At 39.5% G+C, this 27995-nt stretch overlaps 1 long non-coding RNA gene across 3 annotated transcripts in view; it reads left to right on the top strand.

Annotated features, from left to right (window-relative positions):
- Nucleotides 1–27995, top strand: part of LOC311439667 — a 143127-nt gene that overhangs the window by 107395 nt on the left and 7737 nt on the right. The gene's annotated exons all lie outside the window — the stretch shown is intronic.

The following is a 27995-nucleotide window of genomic DNA, read 5'->3' as shown; positions in this document are numbered from 1 at the left end:
TATTGACAAAATGGGAACTATAGCAAAATTTCCAGTTAAAAAAAGTAAATCTTCTTTCATCTTACACCATATCATCACATATACTACTGCCAGGGTGGACATTATTCTTAAACTGTTTGCATTGCTGTACCAGAACTGGCTTTAATTATTTACTGAATAAAAATATCCTCAAATGTCACTTGTCATCATGAATACAGTTTGTGGCAGTCTGATGGCTTCCTCCCTAAAAGTTTAGCTCTTTATTGCCTTACTTGTGATAAAATAGTGTTAGAAAGGATTAAAAAACCTAAAATACTAAAATGAATCTGATAATTCTATACTTTTGGGGTAGATCAGTCCTGTTCAATCAAATCAAATCAAAGAAATAGATGATAAAATTTTAGCTGATTTCGTACAATAGAACAATAGAATGTGCACATCTTATGTTGACAAAGTCATGATGGATTGTAGATAGCCAGAGATGCTTTCAAATAATTTAGTTTCTGCAACTTACGTAAGTTAAATAAGATTTTCTCCTAATAGATGGAACACCTGTTATTATTGCCTAAGATACAGATTTGTATTCCTTCCATTTAATTTCTTTCAATAGTTATTTAATCTGTGTAAATTAATTATAATCCATTATGCCTTATTTATATAACATTACTCTTTATTTATCGATTTATCCATGTGCTTAGGATTTAGATAAAGCTCTTTTCAACATATTGTTGTGAATGTTTTTCCGGGGGTGCTCCTGGTCCCAGCTGAGGCAAGAGGTATCCCAATTTGTATTTCTGAGAGGACAGGGGTTAGAAGAGATACCAGAAAAACAAATAACTCTAATATAGGCTGAAGGAAGGGTTTGCCTCCTACCGATTAGTGTCTTTTAAAGACTATTTTTACAGAAGTTTGTATATTTAAAGCTGGAAAAGGATTGATTTTTTTTCCTTTAACTTCCAAAGGAGTCTTTGCACCTTAACTTTTTTATTTTTCTTTTTTATTTTTCTTTTTTATTTTTCTTTTTTTTTTTTTTTTTTTTTTTTAATGATGAAATATCTAAAATGTAAATTATTAAAGGCTAAAAATACCTTTCCAGCTAAAGTACTGAAAACATTTCAATAGCAGTAGTTCAGTAATAATCACACTGGTCATTTGGGCTTTCTCAAGCAGTGGGGTACAATGGGATCTGAACTGCCATGGTTTCCAGCAGTAGTAATGGGGAATATATTTGAAAAAATATAGTGTTAGCATAATTTTCATAATAATACAAAGAAGTACCTTGCTCCTGGCCACCACATGATGGAAATCTACTTTGCATTGTAGCAATCTGTGAAGTTTCGTGGAGCTGAGGCCGTAGCCATGCCCAGTAAGGGTTTCTGCATCCCACAGCCTCACGGTAACCTTACTGGAAGTGGGACGGTCCCTAGGACTGAGCAGCAGACTTGAGAACACGCTTACAGAGCAGATTGTGGGCAGACATGAACTCACTTTACCCACAGTCTGAGCTGACCAAACACCACATAGCCGTGGTCAGTGGGGTGCTGAACCCGTGCTAATGCAGTGGGGAGAGGTGAAGCAAGCTACCTCTGCTGGGCTCTGCTAGCATCGTCACAGCTTTGGGCAGCTTGCAGCATGGGAGCAACAAAGTGGTTTTAAGGTCTGAAGAAGGTGATATGCAAAGCATCAGCAAAACACTAATTGCTGGTTTTGCTTTTTCAAAGTCTTTGGTCCACAGCCTTAGCTTCACACCACTTTGTTGCAGGCATAACTGTCAGGAGGGAACTCTCCCGTCTCATGAGCTGACATATGCACAGCACAAGGACATCCCTCCCCACCTGGTTTAATCTACTCCTGGCCCTGCAAACCCTGACATGAGGACTGAAGGGGAGTGAAGGCTTTGTGTTTCCCCCTGGGCGTGCTCTGAGCTCCATTGCTCCAACCCTGCTGGTGCACCGGCATCCAGCGAAACGAAGTGTTTGAGCCCAGAAGTAAGGCTGAGATTTCAGGGCTGCCAATCATTTTTAGAGGATCTGAGTGTCTAAATTCCTACAATTTTTTTTTTCTTTTTTTTTTGGTATTGAATTTCCAGAATGATTTTTCAGTGGTTTCAGTATCAGCAGTTTATTCTGTAGGGGAAAAGAGCTGACTCCCTCAGAGATGTGTATTCTTATATTCCTTAACAAGGACATCTAGAGAGCTAAGTGTTCAAATAGGTCATCATTAGCGTGTTTGTGTGTGCGTGTGAAAATTGAATGGCTCTTTTCTTACCTGTGTGTATCAGGACATCAGGACTGTTTCTACTAGGAATAGAATATGCTTTTAATTATTGCTCTAATCTCCCTTGTGGGCAAGGGAGTGGGAGAAACTTGTTCTTACACATAAACTGTTGGAATTGTAGCACATAACACTCAATATTTACAGAATTCATCCTGTAAATTAGAGGGATTTATTCAATTCAGTTCTACACATTGTGACATTTGCAATAGTTCCTTTCTTCCTTTTATATATTTTCATATAGTCGTGTGTTCCGCTGGGGAATCTTGAACCTGAAAAAACGTACAAGGGAATATAAATGATCTGCCCTTTTCCAGCTGACTAATGTGAGCCATAAAACGCTTTAAAATACAAAGGAGACTTAACATCTGGTCAAGTTTACTCATCATAAACACACCTGAATGAAAAGTACTCCTTGTTCTGCCAAATGAATGATAGACTAAGATAGACATTTCATGTTGTTATATGCAAGAGCTCTCTTCTTGCATTTCAATAGCTAAATTAGAGGTAACTCGATAGTAAAATATGCAAGTAGCCTCAGGACACATCATATATTCTTTTATTCTGAAACCTTTCTGTAATTAAAAATGAAACCTAATTGCAAATCTCCCCTTTCTTTTCTAAAACGTCAAAGAATGTCAGTGCAATACCAACACCAGGTCAGGAGCAGTGATGCAAAATTTGTTTTCATAACAAAATTAATGCCTGAGCAGCTTTTCCTTTGGGGGGAAAAAAAAAAAAAAAAAAAAAGTCAGTGTTTGAGATGGCTATATCGGGTGCTTTAGCCTGACTGTATTAATGGCTTTCGTCTTGGTTTTCTCGGTGTTAGTTGTCCCACTGCAAAAATAGAGCTAGCAGACAAACTTTCCTCGTTTTCCTGAATCTTTTCCCCTGGGTTTGAGGCTGACAGCTCCCCAACACTGCCCTCTGTGGTTGGAGAAAGCAAACAGCCTCAGGCAGCCTGGGAGGGAGGGGAGGTGCAGAGGAAAGCACCGAGGGAAAAGGCGAGCACAAAGTGAACCGGTGATTGTATCACTAGGAAGGGAGGTGTAGCAGAGAGCTGGAGTCCTCCCAACAGAGGAGACAGGTGGAAAGGCATGGACAGGATGGGGTATGTGCCAAGGTGGTTGTCCTCTGGCATTCAGGGATTTGGGTCACGGCCTCTAGTAGCCGTGCTGGGATGAAATGCATCTTTTTGCTCCAGTGAGATGTCTGTAACTGGTGAGACCTCATCACGTGATTGTCTGTGGGGAAGGAAAAATGGAGAAGAAATCACCTTTTCTGGTTAGGTCTCTGAGATACCCTTCTGGACCCAGACCCTGCTGGTGGGATTTGTGCTGCTCACCAGCAGCCCTGCTGAATTCACTGGGGCTGTTTGCAAACTGACGTGCTGCTCAACAACATGAGTAAACAAGCCCGTGTCTGGCGTTATATAAATACAAACCAGCCTGGAGACTGTAAAGTAAACATAAACAAAATTCCTTTATTCCAGCCCAGAAAAAGGAACGGAGAATGGTTCAGCTGTTTTTCCCCCCACTCCTGGCGTAGGAGATGGCCAATATATAAGTACCTCTGTGGAGTTCACTGTGTTATATGGAGTTACAGGGAGTGCCTATTTCTGCTAAATCCTGCATCTATACTAGCAAGAAAGACCTTATCCTTCTTCAAAGAAAGGTTACATGCCTGCTGCTGTAACCTGTGTTTCTTCCTGCCCTTCTTGAGAATCAGTCCTGGCATTTAAATCCCAAACTCAGGCAGCTGCGCTGCTGATGTGCTGTTCCTGCCACAACGGCTTTGGGTCTGGTTCTCCCTGTTCTGCTTGTGTCATCTGCCTTTTGTCATTTCCATTACAAACTCCAGGGATGGGGGCCTTTAGTGTGTGTTTAGCAAGCCAACATAATGCAGATTTTGTCTGTGACTGAAACTTTGAGTTGTGCGAGTAAAACAGCTAAAATTAAAAAGAAAAACAAAACACAAAAAGAAAGTTGACTCTTTTTTATTATTATTATTCACAGAATAATAATAAATTCACAGAATAATAATAATAAAAAGAAAGAGCAAAAAAGTTACAACCTGTGTGCGTTTGCTAAAACCTTAAGAAAACAACCTTACATGGCCCCAACCAAGTTGAACAGTATTCTCTAAAAAAGAAAACAGCCCTAAATTAAGAGTGGAACTTTAGCCTCAGCTTTGAATTTCCTGGCTTTTGTTGGTTTCTTATATACCCTCATTATTTCAGCGGTGTGTTGTTTTTGGTCTGACTAGTATTTAGAAATTGTTCCATCCAGCCTTTAGATGTCTACTGTTTGAGAATGATTCATTTCTCTTTGACTTCAGGAACACAATTTGCACTGTGGTTTTTTTTTTTTTTTTTTTTTTTTTTTTTTTCTCCCCTGCCACTGGTCTGTCTCTCCTTGTTCCCTGCTCCAGACGCCATCTCGTTCTCTCACCATAACTTGTGTGGCTGCCTTGCAGCCCCATAGCAGTGTTCATTTCAGACCAGGGAGCTGTACCTTTACAGGGTTGTGGTTTAGGGAGGCAGACAATCCTTTTGTTGGCCCAGGATGAACTGCGTGAACGAAACGCGCCAGCACGGAGATCTGAGCTGGTGTTCAGGTGGGATGCTGGCAGCAATTTTGAACTAATACACTGAGTTATTCCAGCGAGTTTGAGTAAATTCTGGAGAGAAGAAATTCAAAAATTTGTAAAAATATAATTTAAAAACCTCTTTACAATACATCCATTTTTATATGATTATATATTTTGTCAAAGGTACTCCATAGGCTTGTACAAGAATATATTTTAAATATGACTTGGCCTTCCTGGCCCACTGAGCAGATTGCTGTCAGTGTTAGAAAAACAGCTATTGCTTCCTGGCATAACTGTCCTAACCAACACGGAGTATCCGGAGCGCTCTGTTCTTTGGCAGTAAATTATGGATAATCCTCTAATTTAACTTTGTGGATGCCAGGGATGGTTTCGCATCCAGAAGCAGAAATCTTAGTGTGCCAAGAGGTACAGCATCTTCCTGATATGCAAAACCATGCGGCAAGCCTAGCCTAGCCTTCCTTAGCCTACGCTGGGTGTGTGCAGCAGCTCCTGTCCTGGGCAGGGGGAAGGACTGGGTAGCCTCTGTCCCTGCTGCTGTCCCCAGGGGCTGCAGTGGCACCAGGATGCCACCACCAGACCTCTTTTTTTCAGGATGTGTTTGGAGTAAAGACAGCTAAAAGACAGACTGGGCAAACAAAAGCATGGTTGTCACAGATTAAGGGAATGTGCTATACCAGGAATTAATTTGATCTGTTACAAAAGCCTCAATGAATGTGTGACAGTAAAGAACAACGTAGAGGAACAGAGTGGGAGATGGGGTGGAAACAGCAGAGAAAGGAAGGCAAAGAAATATGAGCACAGTTGATGTAGACGTTTTCTTTTTTCTGATTTGAAAAGTTACATTTTCAAAGTTTCTTACAAAGAGAAAGGAGTAATTTTTCAGTGTGAATACATTTGCACAGATATATTTCCAAAATCTTTCAGTGGCCTGATAGTAGTTTCTGAACCATAATTTTCAGAGTAACTGTCAAATGGAAAAAAAAAAAAATTGTTGCTGGTTAGGCAATTTATCCTGGCATTGCATAATATCAAGTCTTGTGATCTATTTACATATAAAAATTAAGGAATGAATGAACACAGAAGGCCCCTGTCTGTTTGCAGAATCTCTGAACTGCAACGATTTTCTTATTTAATTTTTAAAGACGGTAAGTGTTCACTTTTAACTGGGATTTAGTTTTCAGCAATGCAAATTTTTCTTAATACTAACAACAGATGTTAGCAATATACCCATATTCAAGAACACATTTTGTGTGTGACTGAACTCAACGTAATTGCCACATCATTTGGCAAATTGGCATTACAAACAAGTCTCAAGGGAAGTAACACGACTCCTTCTGTATGTCATCACTTTCAAAATTTCCATGGTAAAGAGTCGGCGCTTAGACCGACATCTCAAATAAGAAAGCTTATGGTTTGGACTTGCTGTTTCCCAAGAATGTGGGCTAGCTTCATTTTACTGCTACAAGTGCCCTTTTAATTTGAGACAAGCCTTTGTGTAGTGTTGCCTCAGTATCTGCCTCTTACAGAGGTGTGCTAGATTATGTATTAAATGATAGAAGCCTGTGGAGTTGTAAAAGTACAGAATTTAACTTTTTTGCCACCTCATTAGTCACAATGTAGAAGTCATGTAGTTTCATGGTAGCTGTTGGAGCTCTCCTATCACTGCAGTTATTACCCATACCACTCCAGACTGGAAATATTAAACAGGAGCTGTACTTTTAGTTTCCCTGGCTAATGTAACCCATCAAATTACCTCTATCTGCCACAGACGCTCTTCCAACTTTATTATATTACAAGTAAATGTGTTTGGAATGATGTCTGGCTATCAGCATTTTGTCATTAGAAGAGAGAAAGGAAGAACAACAGTAGACAGATATTGCTATCTAAACTGTAATGAGTCCCTAAGGTAAGTTTAAGGGGTAATCGTAACAAGCCTCTGGATGGACCAAAAAAGCATTAGTCAAATCTCGTTTGTTCTCCAACTTCCTTCTTTCTTTAAACTGTCAGCACGTTCCATGCTTTTTGGCTCAAAATGCTTGTCTTCATCTCAGCTAAGCTCCATACAGCTTTTTACTTCCTTGCAACGTTTTTAAAAAGCTTAGGAGGCTTCTTAAAGTGTCATTTTGAATGTGGTAGTAAATTCAGCTGAACTGGATGCACTAATGAATTTGTCAGAGTATTTATATGGAAGAGATGTGGGGAAAAAGTTCACACTGTAATCTCTGCATCCCTAACATGGAAGTATCTGCCAAAACTGAGAGTCTGGTGTCATCCTAACTGAATAATGCCATTCTACAGAAAACACCTGACTGCTGACACTAGAAATGGAGTGTTTGTATAAGACAATGGATATTGAATGACACCAAGAAAAAGGGATCAAATGTGTGATTTCATCACATAGAGCTCTTTCTTTACAGGAAGACTGAAGTCTCCATGCTCGTAACTATTTAAATAACTCTGTCTCTAGTCCCAAAATATTTTCCCATTCAAACAGTCAGTGAAATAAAACTGAAAATCTCAGATAAAATAGAGATGGTTTCTTGTTCTAGGTATATTCTTATTTTAGGAGCCTGCTAGAAAAAAGACTAAAAACAGTTTTTTTTTTTTTTTTTTTTTTTTTTTTTTTTTTTTTTACAACCCAGGTTTCTAGAACTCACCTGCAGAAAGGGCTAAGGGCTAGTGGAACAGTGGAATGTCCCTTCCTTTTTCCATGTTGTTTGGTGTCCTCATGCTACTCTCAGAACTTCTGACAGAGTGAGACAAGAAAGTACTAGGAATACAGGAACATTGAATAGTAAGGTGTGATACCAAATAATAATATAAATATTCTTTGAGATAGTAGCAGGAGACATAAAGTGAGGAATGCTGTGATGATATTCAGAAAAGTTACACCGCTAGCTGTTAGACATGGCATAGTGTCCTAGCAGATGGCTGGATGATTCTTTCTTTAATGACCTGGAGGATCTACTATAATGCTGTGGCGTTGTCTAAGCCCTTTGGTGAATTTATTAAGTTTTTTTTTTTTTTGCTGCTGAGATAATATTCTGAATGTGAGCTATCGGTGCTCATTATCCATCAAGGTGTCCAAGGTGCACATTGGCTCTGTGTAACTATTGGAATTCATGACCAATGCTTATTCCTTAAGTCACATGGAATAAATGCATTTTCAGAGAATTACTGGATCCTGCCCCAGTTTTCCTAGAGCAGCTCAAACCTGCTGTTGAGCAAACCCACCTGTAGGACAGCATGGAAAAGCTTGCAAATTCCTTGCCATTTTAGGCCAGTAGAGAAAGAAGCCAAGGAGCTGTCAATATTTATATTTAGATCTAGAGATGCATAGTTTATTATTATTATTATTAGTTTTTTATGAGAGGGAGCCAGACTGGGAGAGTCAAAAACTTGTTGAGGTTAGAACAAAAATAGCACATATCTCTGCATTTTCTTTTGCTTCTCTCACAGTTTCCTCCAATGACTTTGGTTCAGCTCTCACTGGACCAACAAGCTCTGAGAGCTCCTATAAAAGTCTAAAGTGAAAAAGAGAGTGCCTGCCAGGTGGGATTTTTTTTCCCAAGTGCTCACAGCTCTAATTTTCACCACATGTGAACAAGTGTTTGCAGTTTTAAAGATGTGTTGAGTAATTTCACATGCGAGACATCTTCTCTTTAATGTTCCCAGTGTGTTCAAAGCTTTTCCGTGAGAACACCCCTGTTAACAATGGAGTTGTGGCCTTTAGCTTATGCCTAAGTGGGTACTGCTTTGTGTTGAAATATAATTGGTAGCACTTGCCTATTCATACTCCCTTAGTTTAGCTAATGAAAGACACTGCTATAATTTACTTCTCTCAGGGTTGGAGTCTGAGCTTAGGAAATCTCTCTCTAGAAGGAGGTGGAAACTCTCTTGCAACTACCATTACTGTACCTACCATTTATTTTTATATCCAAATAGGAAACAAGCAGGCATCTTACCCAACCTCTGTTGGGTGAGGCTGCGAAGTGATGTGCTGCTTTTAGGTACTGATAGATGGGAAGACCACCAAGAAAGGCTACGTCATCAGCCCCAATCGTCCTCTTTCTTCATGGCCACGTTTTCCATGCACAGGTAATCTGTGGTGTTATTTCAGTGTTACACCATTCTAAAATCCCGTCTTTAAGGGAATATCTCATAACCTGGTTGAATAGCTGTCGGACTAAGTCCAGGCACCATCTGCAAGACAAGAGAACAAAGCATATGCTTGGAGGGCTGATAGAGCTGTGGGACACAAATGAAGTACAACTGATAGAAAATGAGATTTGAAAGCAAGTGGAGAACAAAATCGATTGCTTTGAGATACAGCTCAGATAACAACTGTATTTTCTTAGTTCCTGTAGGTTGCTGTTCACCTGCCTAGTAATTGTGTGCTAGTGATACTGTACTGTACCTTCCAAATTGGCAGCCTTTAATCATTATTAACAACTGAATTAAAGTCAATATATTGTTAAACCTCATGGTAAAAGAACTGAAAAGAACTTTTTTCTTTCAATTGTTCTGAAAATGCTGTATAGTCTAGGGTTTTAATTGAAATAACACACAAGAAGCAGCCTGGTAAATGTCTGTAAATTTTAGGAACTATAATTAAAAGTCATTTACTCCTAGTTATTTCTGGAAACTGGCTGACAATAGCCTGTTCTGCACTGTTTTCTGTATGGAGGAGCACAGAGCTACCCATCTCTCCTTACTATGCTTGAAGGAATATCAAGCATGCCTACAACAACAACATGGGTTTTAAATCTGAGAAAATGAGCTTCAAGCAGCACTTACATTTACATTTTTGTAGTCACCAGTGGTTCCAGTCAAGACCACCACCCTACTGTGCTGGGTGCTGTACAAGGAAGGCACAGTCCTCATCCCACAGCATGTGGACAACTTCAATCCTACACAAAATAGGAGGTGCACCACTGTGGCCAAGCAGCCATGATCGAGTAGCATCAGAGATGAGACACTCATGGAAATACCCGCTGAGGCTCCTGTCCTGCCCAATCCCCATCACCAGGAGGAGCAGCACACCCAAATCCCTATCTCTTCTTCCAGCTCTGCCTCTTCTTCCAGGCTAGGTGGCAGCAGCCATGCCCACCCCTCTACCCCGTTTTTCAGTTTTCTCAGCGCTGTTGCAAAGTCTTGGGCCCTGCCCAATAAATAGTGCCAGCTAAACCTCTCTAACGGGTCACATACACAGAAGCATGTGAGTGGGCTTTCCTTTTGAGCCAACACAGCTGCTCTTTAAGCTCCAAATGGAAATGCTCATGCTTTTCAGATCCAAAGGTCTCCGGTTCAGTCTCTATAGATAAACTCTCCAGAGATGTGCTTACACTTACAGTGTAATTCAAGGCAGGAAAAACAAGTGAGCACTTTCAGATTATCAACACCCTCAGAAAGAAATCTGCTCGTTAGAGTTATGACAGGCCCAGTGATTCATTAGTTGGAAAGAGGTTAATATGCATTTGTAGATGTAAAACAGAGCTGATCAGAACAGACTGAGTTCCCTCAGTAGTAGCTTATTACCAAAGAATTAAAGGTTGCAGTGGGATCTACATCTAAAATTGGAGGAAACTGCTTGGCCAGGAATGCCTTGGTGCTATGATTGTTTTTAACTTGAATTGCTCTTTTCCCTTGTTGGTATTTGCTCTATGATGTATGTGTGGAGCGAAACTGTAACACTTCTCCAGAAAGGTATAAACTTGTCATATTAAATTTCGCTTGGAAATTAAAAGGTTTCTAATCAGGAGAGCAGTGAAGTTCTGGAACAGCCTTCCAGGAAAAATGGAGGCTAATAAATTTAAGCATAATGAAGCTGAGCAGTTTATAAAGGGATTATATGACATAGTCCTTAGAATATTAGGGAACTGAAAGTGATGATCTGTGCGTCTCCTTTTCCGAATAGTATTCCTGTATCTGGATATTACAGCCCTTTTCTCACAGCACATTTTTGCAGATTATTCTATGATCATTTCTGTGTGAAGAATACCTGAGAGTAGATTCCCGACTACCAGTTTGTGTACCCATATTTATATCTGCTAAACTTCGGTTAAAAATATATATATGCTCTGTCAAATTATTTTAATGTTACTTCTTTCTGCAGGCAATTGAGGTGGTTGTTACAGGACTAAAGGGAATCTAATGTAGCACAAGAACAGCTGTACCAAGTTAGAGGACCATTTAGCCCAATACCTTGTCTCTAACTATGGCTGAAGGAAAAGACTTAATGAGCAGAGCAAGACTGTGGTAGTAATTCTTAGATGTACTTTCCTAACGTCCAACCATTTGACGCGTAGGGACTTCCCAGAAATCAGGGGTAGTTCCTGTGGGCTTCCCAAGCTCACCTCTGATTTTTCTTCTGTGAATTCAGGCAGCCCCTTTTTTAATGCATGAAGACTTTTGACATCCTGGTGTAAGGGCTTCCACCACAGACCTGCACGCTCCATGTAGAAGCATTTGCCTTTGACTTGCTACGTGCTTGCTTAATTTCATGAACAGAGGATAAATGTTTAGTATTCAGCCTACTGCAGATGTACTTTCTCATACGTTCAGCTGTCTTCTTTTCAGATAGAACCATCCTGATCTGTCAGTGCAGAAACGAGCTTTACTTTGACTATCCCTGCTATCTTTGTAAGAACCTTTTCTGTTCTTTTATGTCTTTTCTGAGACAAGGAGACACTAAAACTGCAGATAGCATATGAGATTCATACAACCACAAACTGATATTTTGACATAAGAATGCTTTTTTTTTCTTTTTTTTTCCCTTTCTCTCTATTCCTTTCCTAACATTTTTTTTCAATAGCCATTAATTACCAAGCTGACATTTTCATATAACTTTATATTCTGATCCCCAAATTTCAGTTTTGAACCATGTAAAGATGACTACTTAAGCCTTTATTTTATTTTTTTAATGTAGACCTAGGTTATATTTTAGTAGGAAAGATTTCCAGTGTGCCTTACCATTAATGGAACCTGCTCTTGAGCATGATTATACACTTTTGTCCTCCTCCTTCATAAGGAGAGAGATTCAGTCTTAATTCAGCCTCCAAATTCCTAGCTGAAGTTAGCCATCTCCAATTCTAGTTTATTTCTATGTCTGTTTTCCATTATAAAACAAGATACAATCTGTAGCTGTCTACGAATTCTTGTTACCTCAACACAGCACAGCTGCATAAGGGTACAGGTCTTTTTTTTTTGTTGGAGATCCAGCTATGGAGAGTATCTTCCCAGTTACATGTAAAACTTGGGGTGTTATCAGGGCTCTGTTTACAGACCAGCTCTGAACTTAACCATTCAGTTAAGAACAACTTTTCAAAACAATTTTTTTTTTTTTTTCCCAAAGTGAAGCTGTATAATTCACTGTCTTTGTAAAAGGGGGAAAACAAAACAAAACAAAACAAAAAAACCCAACCCACTATATTTGGGGCCTTTTCTTAGATGTTTTGTGCTCATGGAAACAATGGATTTCAGTGTTTACTGTCTGTATTATTTAGATTACTGTAGAATGCATTTATAAGCAAATACAGGAGTTTCCCACCAACAGTGGAGTCTGTGGGAAGTGACAGTAGTCATCCAGAATGTCAACACATTTCCTTCTTCTTGGATTTATTTAGTCTTTACCACTAATCTCAGACCATTTTTGGCTGCTAATATTAATTCTGACTGTTTTTTCCCCTCTGTTCTAGTAATGCAGAGATCATTTCATATATTTAGGTCAGCAGTTTGGATATTTTATATGAATCTAGAAACTCCTGGTGTTCTTGTTCTAAACAGCTAGTGAAGCAAAATAGGAGCTGGAGCAGAGACACATGAGAAAAGGGATTCCTCTAATTTTCTGCTTTGATAGTGTATATCAGCGTGAGTTGGTTAGCTGAAACTCTCAAGTTTTTCTCCTCACTTGTTGCATGACCTTGCAAAATCCACATGACCTCATCTGACCATCCACAGAAGGAGTTAATTAATAGGGTGTCATAAGGTTTTACTAGTGCTTGTTACAGCATCTTTAACTGTTTCAGGAAAACTGCTGTTCAGCACAGTTGTGGCTACTGACTGACACATCCATGTACATTTCTCCAGCCGGGACAATGGTGACATTTTTTTCAAAGATTTTCCAGCTATGTCTATGAAGATTAAGTATTCCCAAGTGAATACTGATTAGTGTTATTAATCACAAAGGACAGTATAAGAAAGGATAGCTTTTTTCACCACTCTGGAAAACGTGCTGCTTCATGTGACCCTGCACACCGCCTGTGGAGAGTTTACACTAGGAATGGTTCTGTCTATAGGGAAATCGAGTGCTATGAAACTAAGTTTAACTTTCAGATCCTTCTATCACCTGTGGTTATTCACACTTTTCCCTTTCTGCTTAAAAAGACATGCAACCCCCTGCTCAAGCAAGGACACTTGAAGCAGGTTGCCCAGGAGCATGTCTGGTTCTTACTGTCTTATGGGGTTTTGCTATCTTCTACATTATTCTGTATTATTTCTCCTACTAAACTTGGAACATTTAAGCTTGTAAATGCATCCATTATTGTCAAAGAGAATATATTGACCCCGTATTTAATAATAACAATAAAGTCAGTTATTGTTTTCTTTACTGGAAGAAGCATCTTGAGTACTTTGAAAGCATTATTTTATTATAATGCATAAATCTGTTTTTACAAGGAAAGAAATATTCAGTTATGGTTTATTTTTCATGTCAAAAAACAAAACAAACAAACAAAAAATCATCCCCAAAACAACAGCCTGTATACAAGCTTTTTGATTGTATTTCTATAAAAAACAAACCAGATAGCACCACAAATCCTGTGGTAGGTAGACCACCCAAATTAATGTTTGAGAAACACATTTGCAAATTCCTTTTGTAAAGCCAAAATTTTGACTGAGCTTTTAGGAACTTGACTTTTTGTTCTGCTGGGAAAAAACAGTGCAGCTCTTTGTTTGCTGCATGCTGAGGGAGAGATGCACAGATGCTCTTTCCTAGAGGATTTTCTTAACTGTCAGTGCTGTTATTTAACAGCAGTAAAAAATGGTAGCACTTTGCACTTCTGCAGTCAGTTTAATTCAGAGAGCGCCACATGTGTGCAAAGAGACTTCTCTAGGAGAAACTGTGGGTACAACAGCAAAGGGCAGGTTTTCCCCCAGCTAGGACAAGCTGGCAGAAGTCCACTGGCCTCAGCAGAGAGGATGTGCTTCTGTGCAAGTGTCTCGACTTAAATCAACACAGATCCAAACCTGAGGAAAAGCAGTGGCAAAAATATGGCCTGAATTACAGAATTACTGACAGACCTATTAGAAATAAATAATTACAGCTTTATCTTGGAGACTATTTATTGTATTTTGTTATGTTTTAAAGGTTCAAAAAGGGAAAGGCTTTGAAATTTGCCAGGTAGTAGCCTACCTAACAGTTTAGAAAATTGTTATATGTCATTTCTGCAGATAAGAGAAAGGAAAGGCGAGTCTTTCAATGCAAATGAGAAAGTAGCTTGTAAACTATTTGGAACAGAACTGACATTTTCTTATCTTGGCCTGATATGCCAGGGCAATGGTGTCAAGTTTGAGGTCTCTCTGCATCACCCCATGGAGATAAATAGCATGAATAATCAAGGAGAAGGGGTAAGTGATAAGCATCACCTGTGATTTTTACTGTTAGAAAAAATGTGAATGCAAGTCTAAAAAGGCCCTGTGCTCTAAGGGACCTCTAAAGAAAACATTCACAACATAGCACAGTACCACAGCTCCTCTCTCCCATCAGACTTGCCCGTCCATCTACCACAGGACCTGACGTGATCCTGGCTCTTGTGAGAGCAGGTACCGAAAGGCCTAGGAATGTGAAATAGCTCTTTGTGTCTGGGAAAGAACAACTGTGGGGAAATTTATGTAGCCATTTCCTTAGTATTTGGGTTAGCTAGTCCAAGAGCACTTATGTGCCTGATGAGTTTTTAATACAGAGAGATTTTAGGCAGGGGATTGTATGTGTGGGGATATGGGTATTTAGTGTATATGACTGCATTTTAGCATGCCATTTGCAGCATTTATACCAGAAGAATTCACAGAGCTCCTATCAATGTTCTTTGTGTGGCAAATCAAACCAAAAAGGGAGTGAGAGGCTTAGGTTTTCACTGTTTAATGCCCTGCTTTCAGTAATTGCTGTTCTCCACATTGTAGATATGCAGAATACACAAAAGCAGGCACACCCCGATGTGGCAATATTTGACCCAAAGTTATGGTGAAAGAATTGGACACAACTTTTCAGCCTGGACAGCCCCAGCTTGCAAGCCAGAAATGCACCTTGCACAGCATTTGCTCATGGCCTTGGGGCCTCTCCTGCATTTGAGATCTTTGTGTATTTGGGTGTTTCTGCTTGCCAGGCTGCATGGCTGTCTCTGGTGTCTGTGCCACACTGACAATGCATGAGTTCTCCATCTCCAGGCAAAGGAGCTGAAACTGAGAGCAGCCAAAGTCTTTGGGTTTAATATTCCTTATGATTACGGAGTTTACTGATACGCTGTTTCTAAATACACGTATTTATTTGTCAGCTTTTATTTCTTTATCTTCAAAGGTTGTTTCATGTGGATGTTACCTGTAGAAGAAACTGAAATTGTTGGTGTGCATTGAAGGCTACACAAAATTATACCAAGTTTTGTGATTATAGCAGTGTTGATTGAAATGAAAACAAATATGCAGGTGAAAAAATGTGACCTAAGAGCTTGCATTATTCAAAGCATTCATTTTTTCAAATGAGCTTTAATAGGATTATATATGTATGTTTTATAATATTGAAACTGGCATACTATTCAAACCTAAAAAAACTTTGCATAGTTGTATTTAATTATTACTACTTCTTTGAAGCTTAACATATTTTCACCATATGGTAAGCATTTAATTTTTCTTATTTTTCTAGTGGAGATTAAATTAAAATTGTTATTTGGTTTAGCAAAAACCTTCAACCTATCTGTGCTGCAGGTCAAGGGTCTTGTAAGCTTGTTCTTCACCAGCATCCTGTATTTTTCCTAACGGCTTTCTCCAAAGCCTGGTGAAGTCAACAAAGCTACTGCCATCATCTTCAGTGGGCTTTGGATCAGGCTGTATGAGAACAAGTCTGTTCTCCACTCCTGCTGCGAAACCAGTGACAGAACCACAATACATCGATATTATCATAGTTTCCACAAAAAATAGTGGCCGTGTGCCACATGGTGGGTGGTCTTTTATACCAGGCAGAGAGAAATTAAGCCAGCAGGCACACAGAATGACAGTGAGACAAGAGGTCTTTTATACCCCAGTTCTCTGAGGAGGTTGTCTTGTGGCCTGCAGTGTCTTCTTTAACCCATTCCATAAGCCTGGCTTATGTGTGTCTTAGCAACTTTTACACCCGATTTCCACAAAACTGATCTGAAATAAAAGACAAAAAAAAAAAAAAAGAAACATTTGAAGGTGTCACCTGCTGTTTACCACCATGAGACTGACATTCCTGTAGGAGGACAGTATTACAAGAAAGTAAGTAAATTCCATATCTTACTGCTAAACAAATCAGCCTTGCCCAAAGGCTCAATGGCTATTTCCCAACCAAAACCTAATAAATGTTTCCTAGAGGAAAAGGTAATAATACACAAAAGAGGCTTCACTCAACAAGACAAATGATGCTTCCTGGATACATCAAAGAACACCTGGGAACAAGCTAAAACTCAGCGTTTTTAAGCCCCTTATGGCTGTTTACAATGCCATTCTTTCTATAAACCAAATTCTCAGTGTCTTACTCTGCTCTTCCTATTGCTGTAAATATTAAATGTGCTGCTTACGCTGACCTAGGACTTGCTCTAGCTGCCTGTGCTAGGCAGTGGCAAAGACAGAAGCAACTTTTTCACAAGGAACTGTCTGTTCATCTTCTGTATCAAAATCCTGGTTGCAGTAGAGACTCCTGCTGTAAAAATGTCAAATTCCTTCATATGATGTCAAGTTGCAGGAACTTGTTGCAATATATCTCCCCAGAGAGCAGGTACATAAGCACAAGTGCTCTCATGGGTGATCACAAGGTTGTGTATGGGACCCTTCTGGTTCACAAGAAGCTTTGGACAAGGCATGCTGTTGTTCCTCTCTTTTCTTCACCAGGAGAGATAGATTAAGACGTTTCCACTTACAGCCATTCGGTCATGCACTGCTCGGCTTTTCCCTCTGTGAGTTTAACTGTTTGTGAGCCTTAGTGGCACATCAGATCAATGGATTAATCCAGATAAAATATATTCCAGCTGAAATGCTTGGCTTTGTGGTTAGAAGAGGAACAGCCCAAAACTAAAGCCTGACTTATCTTTTCTGGTCAGGTGGTCAACAGATACAGCCTCTTATGAAATATTTGGTAGAAAAATCATAGAATGTCTGCTTGCTACTTAGAGTAGTGGTGAAATGTATTTAAATTGTTAGTTGGCTTATAGCTTAAAACAAAACAAAACAAAACAAACAAAAAAAACCACACAGGATAACTTTCATGGATTAAAAAAGTGACATATAATTCCTTTGACCTATGCCTTTTCTTCCTGTTCCTTTTGATAGTTAGGATGGTATGAAAGCTTAGATTGTACTTGATGTAGGGGGCAAAATTATGTTTCCATTTGATTCAGTGGGAATTTTAGCATGGACTAGCCAGTGTTTCTTGCCATACCATCTTCTTGAATCCAAAGTGCAGCTGTGAATACAACATCTGTTGCTTGGTTTTGTATTGTTTTGTATCACATGTTGCACTGCTTGGTTTTGGCTGTCAAGCAGAGGGGGAACTCGGGGTAGGAAGTTGTTGCTGTATCTGTCATCTCACCTGAAGCAGTTCTCAAGATTTCTATAAAATGTATATTCTTTGGCTCTGCTACAAAAATGTGAGAATATTCAGATAGAGCTGTAATTGATGCTACATCCGCTTCTTGGAAAAAAAAAAAAGATTTAATGTAAAGATTAGTCAAAAGAACAAAAGTGCTTTCTTCACTTTCATTTATTCATTGCATGTTCAGTTTGCTTTTTATCACTTCTTCACAGCAAAAAAATAAATAAAAGCAAAACAACAACACCCCCCCCAAAACAACAACAACAACAACAACAACAACAAAACAAACAAACAAAAAACAAACACCACACAACCACGTCTCTGTGAGGCTGCACCCTCCCACTTCAGTTGTCTTACAGGAATTAACAATGCAGGATTCCGGCCATTCACTTGAGATGGAGAGAACTGGTCCATTCAAAAAAGGAAAATAATGCAATTAACACTATTTAAAAAAAAAAACACAACTGTAATCTTCCACATAACATTAAAGCTATGCAGTTTATTTTTCTTCCAAGGAATTACATACTTTTTTTTTTTTTCTTTAAAAAAAAATATCCATGTTTCTTTTATTTAAAGAAGGCTTATTTCCTTTTTCCCTCTGTCTTATAGAATAAGTGATTTCTCATTATAAGGTAGTCTTCATTCTTCCTTGGGCTATGAGAAGTCTCTGACTTGAACAAAAGAACCTTTGCATAAGTCATTATACATTCAGTCTTTCTTTTTCCATCAAAATCCAAATGCTATAGTTGTAAGGGCATGAATTGTAGTCTTGAAAGACACAAATCTTCTTTGATCCTATTAATTTTAATGTTTTATCTTATGGCAGGATGGACCTTGCAGGGTCAAGCTCTTCTCTTTGCTTAAATAATGATATTACAGCTCTGTTGCAAGATGGCATTAACCAGTCTCCACCACTTCAAGTCTCAGAGAATCCAAACTGATCTATATGAAGGAAAGAAAAAGAGATGAGGAGGGAGGGAGGGAGAGAAAGAAGAAAAGAATGGAGGAAGGTAGGAGTCAGGGAGGGAAGGAAAGAAAAACAAGAAAGGAAAGACAGTAAATGCAAGCAGGAAAGAATTGAAGGAAAAGAATGAAGGAAGGAAGAAAGAAAGGAAGAGGAGTAATTTGGGTAAAAATGGTTGCATCAATGAGGAAGGTGTAAATCATTCTTTTTTTTTTTTTTTTTTTTTTTCCATGGTGCTTATTGACACTGAGGGCATTGTGCATGCTCACAGGAAAGATCCTGGTGAGGGATGTGAGGTTTATATAGACATGCTTCTAGCGACCTGGCACTCTTTAACTGCTGCCCATAAAACAAAAGTCGTTTGCAAAGGAAACCCATATATCTCCCTGGTGATCCAGCAGAACAGCATGGTCCAGCACCATAAACAATGTTCAGACATATGGAACCTGTGCTAAATTCCACTGAGCTACCTCATCTCACTGTCTTTCAGAGGCTTTCGCTCAGGACCATTACAGCTATGCAAAAGGCATCAGACCTCATTTTATCTGCCCCTTTTTCCTTGCCTCAAGCTTTTGGAGAGTGAGAGAGTAAATGCTCAGGAAGCAAGGGCATAGCATTTCTGTTCTGAAGCACAAATGACCCAACATCCCCATAACTCCACACACTCAGTTTAATTTGGACATCTACTCATTGCAGCTCCCCTTGGGGCCTTCATCTGGGTCCTCCTTCTCCTGCTGTGGGGAAGATTACTATGAGCCACACAGTGTTGGATGTGTCCTAATTGAATCTGAACCAGACAGGAGGCTGGCACACCGCCAGTGGTCAAAAATAGCATCAGATACCCCAGGAACTTCATGACTACCAGAAGATGGCTTTTACTCCAAAAGCATCTGACTGGATGAGGCTGGTGGTTGTGGTAGTGTATATCATTCTTCGGTACATTGGAAATTAATGTACGAAACATCAGTCTCTGCTTTCCTCCACTCTCTCCTACATACAGTGGGTAATTATTCTGCACATAGACTGTGTGTACTTCCCTTTTAAAATATTATTTTAATTTTCCAGGTACTGTTGGCTGAGTGCCTGTGTACAGTACATCCAGTGTGTTTTTCCAGCAGCCACCGCTGCTGTGGGAGCTCACTCGGTGATCGGGAAGGCAAACCTCTGTGAGGCCAGCCTTGCAAACCCAGGAAGAATGAACACAGAAGCTCCAGTAATATTTACACTAGTTTGGACTGGAAACAGGGGTGCCAAATGCAGACTATTTTGTTTTCATGTTTTGCCTTTGTATTGTTCAGTCAAAACAAGCTAATTTTAAGCTGAATGTTTTCATTTTAAAAAGAAAAAGAAAACCAGAGGAGTTCTCTGTGAGGTGTTATTTTTAGTTATACTAGTTCAGATTAAGTGATAGAATGGTTGTTATTTCTGTTGTCTCTAAACCCTTTGTGCTCAGGCTGCTCAGGTTTAGACCTTGCAGTATTATTTATTATCAAATAAACCTTTTTGTTACCTTTAAGACCTCTCTAGTCAAGGATGTACTCCCAAATAAACACAATCACAACATAATTTGTCACAGTAGAAGTCAGTACCACAAAACTGAAGCATGAAGGCCTATACAGGAACATTGAAAAGACTTCTAGTAGGCAGAAGTCCAATTAGATCTCATCCCACTGGATTTTTTCTTTTCTCCTTGTTTTTTTTTTTTTTTTTTTTTTTTTGTCCTATCTCACAGTCTTATTATTTTTCCTACCACATGCAGCACTGAAAGCTGAAAGGAAATATGTTAATATTCTCTGGTAAAAGGCATGGCATTCATTCTTACCTCAGTTGCCATGAGAGGACAAGGCAACATTTGCATGCAGCTGGGCAGAATTTCTCTCCTGTGTGTGTCTTAGACATCATTCTGGCATTGTCACCCCTGACCCGCAGGGACGGTCAGCTCGCCTCGGAGCAGCAGCAGCTGCCATGAGTCCTGCAGCGAGATCGGGGCCTGCGGTGCGCGGCTCCACACTGTCCGAGCAGCTGGACTTCAGCAACACGTCCAGGTGCCTGGGTCTGAGTCTCAATAAGCAACAAGCAGCTCCGTGGAATACCAACTAAGAAGCTGAAGTAGCCTGCATAACTCAGCTAACGAGTACGACTCCTCCTTTTTAATTCAGGAAATGCAATTGTGTTGTTATCTGCTGATCACAAGTAGTTTGCTTCCAAAGCTGCTAACCTAGCAGTCATTACTTCAGTGGAAGGTGCTTTATTCTGCCATCAGATGTACCTGTGTTTGCTTCTGTAGCCATTGCTGAGCCACAGACATTTTCTTAGCTCCACATTCACGTTCCTGGGCCCGCAGTCCCTGGGCTCGGGTGAGTGGGCTGTGCCTTGCCAGGCAGGACTGTTTGCAGGTGGAGCAGCACCTTTCTTCGCACACACTGGAGGGGCATGGCATCACCCTAAATTTATACAAGCCATCAAGATGCTTTTAAGCTTCACAGAAACTCTTTCTGCCTTCCCTTTCCCCCCCCTAGAGGTTTGTTCAAGGGGAGGGGGAACAGAGGCTTCTGATTTGGCCCAAAGAAAATACTATTTTGGACAGAGGGTAAAGCTCTCCCAGGAGAGGGGCGGTCAGTGTCAAAAATGGTCTGTATTTTGCCTCCTTAAAATCCTTTCTGGCAGGATGTGGCTACACTGAACAGTGTAGTGCAGAGGTACTTGGGGGAAATCCTTTACTGACTTGCATACCAAAAACATCTCAACCATAGAAGCACGCAGCTTCACCTTGAAAAACATTCCAGCTACATTTATGTGCAAGAATGTCCAGGTATTTCTATAGATATGAAACACTCCCAAGACACAGATGGTAATAATTTGAAAACTAAAAAAACAGTGTATTTCTGTTTATGGCATTTGTCTTCACATTTGCCAGACTGAGTATATTCTCAGGTGATGAAAACCATGAAGACAGATTTACACAGATTCGTTATCCTACAGAGCTCTGAGAACTCAGCCAACCTTCCTACCTGCATGACTCTTAAGCAGTGCATAGCAGGTCAGTGTGAGATGGGCTACGCTCCCTATGTGAGCATTCAACCAGCTAGCTGAGGCATTGCTAGTGCACAAACATAACTGGTCACACACTGCAACACCAGGACTTCTTCTGGATTTATGCCTCTTAAGGGCTGTACTAAAGGTTCTTTTGATTTTGCTTCAAAACAATGTGAAACTCAGTCTGATCTGATTTCAATATGAACACAGGTGAGATGATGGATTTTACTGATTTTTGCCTTGAAAGCGGTATGTTTTATTTCTTTTTATTTCTTTTTCTTTCCTGAACCGTATACAGGCATAGTAGAAATGTGTAAAATATTTGCTTCTGTGACTGTAAATATAAAATCTTGGGCACTAGCCTTTGCAAAATCAACTGTGGGTTTGTGGCTTGGTGCATTTGCAAACCTCAGGCCATGCTAGGAAAAAATCAGCAAACACTGGCTGGGGCTGTTGGCATTGCTGGGAAGTCATTAGATCTCCCTCATCTCAGCTGGCCTCCTTCCTTCCTCCCTCTCAAGGCCTGAGTCTCCTAGACATGGGAAAAGTAGAAAGTGCAGGGAAGATTTAAATATAAGGAAGCTTTTATTTGGGAACCGATGTTTGAATTGGAGAATATCTGATGAACGCAAATGTCCTGCAAAGTTGCTTTATGGTATGAACTTACTCTATTTTCATATATGTAAATTGAAATAGCCTTTAAAAAGTATTGGTACAGGAAAATAATCCTAAAATAATTCACATCCTGAAATAATCCGTATCATCAAATAACCAATGCAAATTCAGAAAAAGAAGGAAGGGGGAAAATAAAAAGGGGAAGCCAAGGTGAAAGATTATGATAGGAAAGGAAATCAGCTGTGAGGGATTTAAGGGCAAGAAGAAGTCTGAGCAATAAGCGGTGCTGAGACAAAGCTCTCTTCCCATTGCACCCATCCAGGAGTATACTGCCCTTCTGCCCAGTCATGAGATTCCTATAAAAGTATTAGATGCATGAAAATACCTGTATCTTCCCATGACAACAAGCTTAGTTTTTAGTTCTGTTACTTTTCTTACAGTCTGTGATGTAAACATGACCATAAAAAGGGAAATGTTTATTTTGTATCATTTCTTGTGTTTCCACCCAGAGTAATTTTATTCTTTATACATTTATTTTTTTTCACATGCCAGTGGCCTTGCTTCCAACATTTTGACTTTGGCAAGAAGCAGCATAAGTCAATAAAAAAGAACTCCAAGTGTCATGCACAATAAAGACTTGGATACAGTTTCAACAAATGATTGTAAAATAAAATTTACTGAAAACCAGGCAAAGAACTCATATCTAGAAATCGAGTCTCTGCTTGTAAAAGTCAGAGGTTAAATTCTTTCTAAAAAAAAAAGCTCTCACATGCATCTCTCAGGCATGTCCCATCCTTGCTTAAATATTTGAGAGGGGGAAAGTAATTAGGACAGGCAAGAGCATTCCTGTGGACATATGTTAAAAATCTACAGCACAAAAATTGAATTACTTCACTGTTTAAAATGACACTTCTAATTTTTACTTATCAAGTCTTATGAGCTATAATGCAACTTTTTAAAGGTAGAAGGAAAAGTAAAATAACAGCAACAAGAAACACATCCCTGGGTGTATTTATTTTAGTTTGCAATTCAAGTCAATCCAATTGTGCTGCAGGGCACTCAGTTTATGTAATATGAAAGTTTGAAAACTACACCCGAGATTATTTTGGGATCATATTTACTGATATATATATAACATACATGATTGATTTATTTGCATGTTTTGAGGTTTTATGTTTTACTGAGCTTGTGCCTAAATTCTGACTTCTTCAGGCTTTCAAAAATCATATTCAGAGCAAAGCAAGAGAAACATCTTTACCTAACTGCCATTTTTTAAACGTGAAGACTAAATCTAAATTCAAGCATTGACATTTATATGATCAAAATACAAGTTCCTCTATTTCTTTCCAAAGGCCCAGGAACCAGATCTGTATCTACTCTTCAGAGACATGGAGGAGTTCATAACCCAATATTTAGTGGCCAATGTAAAAGATGTACTTAATTATACAGTGTCTGGTCTGAACAGATGATATATTCAGGCATTCTCATACTGTTTTCCTTTACTGGGGATTGGCAACTGACTGCCACCAGTTCCTGCAACAGCACTGTGAGTACCGGCCTCACTGCAGAGCTGGGTACTCGATGAACAGCCGGAGCACAGCAGGCTTTTCCTGTGATATCCCAGTGCAACTGATAGCACAGTCATAGATGGCATTTCATATGTGCCCTCTGAGGGCTCATTCTGTTGATTGCCAATGGCAATTTTGTGCCTGAACCCCTCTGAGGCTTCTCAAAAGCCTCCCCTGGCCCAGAATAGAAATGCCTTTCCCAGAGCTGTGTGAGCACTGGCATCTCTTGCCTTTTATCTCCCGCTCAGCCTGCGGAGTGAATATCCCGATCATCCGCTCCTGGTGGGCAGCCCAGAGGTTTGGGGCTCTGCTTTGCTTCCTGCCTGAGAGCCCTGATGGGGGAGTGCACACCAGGATGGGATGCAGCCTTTTTCCACGAGTGACTCACGTCATGGTCCCAAGGGGAGGTGGGGAAAGCAAGGCTGCTCGAACACCTCTGTACCTCACATGTGAGGGGGAAGGGGCTGTGGGAGGGTGGTGGGCAGTGGGGCTGTGCAGAGGCAGCAGCAGCCCTGGGGCTGCAGGCTCCTGTGGGTGCATCCCATTGTAAGGGCAGCTGTGGTGGGCACAGGCTCTTCCAGCCACGCTACTGGAGTCATGTTAAAGGTCTCTTGCAGCCCAGGGGAGCCCTGGCTCCATTTCACGCCGGGGGCTGGAGAAGGGGCCGCACAGTGCAGGGGAGTGCGCCGGTAATTACCAAGCAGGCTGGTGCTTGTCTGGCTGCCACCAGGCCTTACAGCTGTCCCGTCTGCACCCAAGCACCCCTCATAGTTTTGAGTGGGAAAATTATATCCTTGTTTTTTGGTTTTAGGCAATTCACTGTTTGTGCCATCTGTCATTTAGACAAGGGGCAATCCTTTGTGATGCCTAAGCCTGCCCGAGCAGGGAGCAGGAGCTTGTCCGTTCATTTTGAGGACTACAGAAGGAAATATTTCTGCAACCGGCACTCAACAAAACTTAAGACTGATTTTTTATTTCTTTTTCAAATCAAAGTTTCCTTTAGAGTTATCTCACAAGCAAGTGGGATCTATCTACAGTCACTGATGGGACTCATTCTTCTCCATCATGGTAGAAGATTTCCAAGGGCTGGGATGTTTTTTTTTTTTTTTTTTTTTTTTTTTTTTAATGTTTCCTGAGAATCATTTTCCAAGTTAGATTTAACGTCACTAAAAGTACATAACTTTACTAAATTGATAAAATAAAATGATATATTTGGATATAGGTAGCTGAATCAAGAGGTTTAATATTCAGGATTCTACTTTAATAGAGGGAGGAAAAGAGAAATGCAGCAGAATGGGACAAAGACAATAGTAAGAAAGGAACAGCCCTAGTTATAAAAGTATCTTGTAATAACTGTTTACAAAATGAGCATCTCCCAGATCTTGTATTCTTACAGCTGGGGTACAATCACTTCCATCTGTGGTTTAAAAATCTGAAAATTTGTTGCTTATTCAAATAGATAATTTAGCATAAATGCAAGTATCTGGTATGAAAATATAAACCCTAATTCATAATTCCATCTCCTTGTTTCTTGTAAATTAGGCTTTATGAAATGCTCTAAATGGTGAAGTGTAAGCTTACTTATGGACATTAGCTTTCACCTCCTGTAAACCAAAGAAACAGAAATATATGGTGTAGGATCTCACAAAAGAAATTGAGATTTTCTGTCTGAATTACTGAAACCCAAATGTGTCATTCAATGGGATCTGTACTCTCTATCTATTCAGACTGTGGTCCTGCAGTCCTTTCTCATATTAGCTTGTTGTATGGAATCACTAGAAAGAAAGAAATGTATTTTAAATTACACTGGGAGGTAAAGCTAAGCTTTGGCCATAACACTGCTATCAAAAGTGGCCATTAAAGAGCTAGATTTTTGACACCTGTTGTACTATCATAAATAAATAAATCCTTGGCTAAGGAAAGCTGCTGAGCTGCAGACAGAGCTAGAAAAATTATGAAACCTAGCCTGATTTTCATCTTACTAATTTTATACCAATCTACAAAGTGGCAGAATGATTGATGCCATTTGTTTTTGACTGATGCCATTTTAGCTCCAGGAATAATAAAGTAAAAATGTTTCTATGTTGTAGAAAAATTTGCTTAGTTGTGATATCAGCACTGTTTCCCTAATGGCAAAAGAAATATAACCATTAAAAATAATTACAAATGTAAAAGAAACTCCATGATCTAAATTACCAGATGCACCATGTTACCTGCAGAAGGAGGAACTGGGTGTGTTATATATTGTGCTCAAGGCTAACTAAATTCCTTAGCTTCAGATACTTTGACATTAATTACCTGTAATTATTTTTGTCCTTTCATTGAGATTTATGTTGTTCTGAATCATCCTTTAAAACCTAATTAAGCCAGCCATTTCCTTTTCTCTTAGACTCATTCAATGCTGGATTTTTGCTCATTTTTACATATTTGGTTATTAACCAGCCTATATTAATCACAGATTTCAGCTCTTGCTGTGCCCCTTCATTTCTCAGGCTAAAATAGCTGTGGCTCTTCACAACTCCAGGTCCTGAGCTTTAGGTCTAATAATAGAAGCCCAGGCTTACAGCTCTACAGTATCCTTAGGTCAGTCTGAATGTGGGAGCAAAAATGCTGTTGTATTTTCAGAATTAATACTAATTAATAACCGTCATGGTTGTAAAGGGAAGTTTGACTACACAGAAGTGGATCCTTTCTTTCTCTCTGTCATTTTGCATATGTGTATATATAAATAAAAAGATGTATTTTTAATTAATTCCTACGCTTCACCCTCAATAATAAGAGATGACTTTCTGTAAGTTCCTTTATTTGCAGTGATAGCAATGCTTTCAAGCTGCAGTGTATTTATTCACCTCTTCTTCCAATGAATCTGTAGATACACAACCAAAGCTGAAGGACCTGCACCTGCATAAAACTGGTTTCATCACTGCATTCATCTGCAGTGTAGTTAGAGGTGCACCCCTTTTCTGAACCAAATATTTGTTTTACATGGATGTGAGCAAGGTCACTGCAACAACTCTGAGGTCCCAGGCAGGAGTTTATCATCACTCTTTTTAATTCCTCTTAAAAATCCCAGAAAGTTGGGGAGTAACAAGAACTCTCTAAGCCACAAGAAGAGAAAAAGCCTTTGTAAAACAAGAGTAAACATAAATGTTCAGAATCCAGAATTTGGTCTTATTAAAAAGCAGAACAGGGGCACACACAGGCAGATAATTGTAATGCCTTCGGGTTCTCAATATGCTGAAATGTGAGAGTAATTGCCTCCTAAATTAAAGTCCTTCTCATAATCATGAAATGCTTTGGTAACTTTAAGGCACACTCCTCAATCTTTTTTAATTTGCTCTTAAATTGAAACAGCTCTTACACCAGAATTATGCAGTGTACACAAATTGCTGATCCTGGCTTACAGCTTTGGTGTGTCAGTGTGCACTATGTTCGTCATCAACATGTAACTGAGCCCACTTCCACATCGTGATGCCCTTTTCCACCCCTGTTCTATGCATATGAAAAACATCTTTTAATTCTAAGCAACCCCTCAGCATACACAGTTTTAGTTCTAAATTAGGCCCAAAGGAACAAGGGGATGCTCTCTGAGGAACTCAGTGAAGGCATGGCTAAAGAAAAACTTTCCAGTGCTATTGTAGCAGCACTGGGTATATGGAATCCAGCAGGAATATGCATGGAATAGATACATTTTTTTTTCTCTTTTTTATCACCCAAGAAGGGGGGCACAAGTAGATTGTTTAAAACAAACAAATGAACAAACCAGCGACCAACAACTCACAATACCATTCTGCAGAAGAAAGCAGGTTGTCTTCCATTTAAATACATTTTCAAATCTGGTAACTGGCTTGTATGTGTATGTGTGAGAGCATAAAACATTTAGTAGAACCTTCTGACAGTTTTCCCAGCTAATATCTGAGGAAAAGTAACGTGCCACTTTTAGAAGTGTGAGCTAAAATGTTTTAAAGCTCTTCACAGATATATTTTTAACAATAAGAAAATACATTAATTCTCTTAATTGCTTGAAATGTTGGCTGTTAAAGCAATTGGGGAATAAATTGTTTTAGCTGGAAGTCAATGTCTTGCAGCCAAACCACCAGATTCTAGAGGCAAATAACAAAATTCAGTT

The sequence above is a fragment of the Aythya ferina genome, assembly GCF_964211825.1.
Source record: "Aythya ferina genome assembly, chromosome: 7".
Lineage (NCBI taxonomy): Eukaryota > Metazoa > Chordata > Aves > Anseriformes > Anatidae > Aythya > Aythya ferina.
Note: the sequence above shows the minus strand (reverse complement) of the source record. Positions and strands in the feature narration are given on the sequence as shown.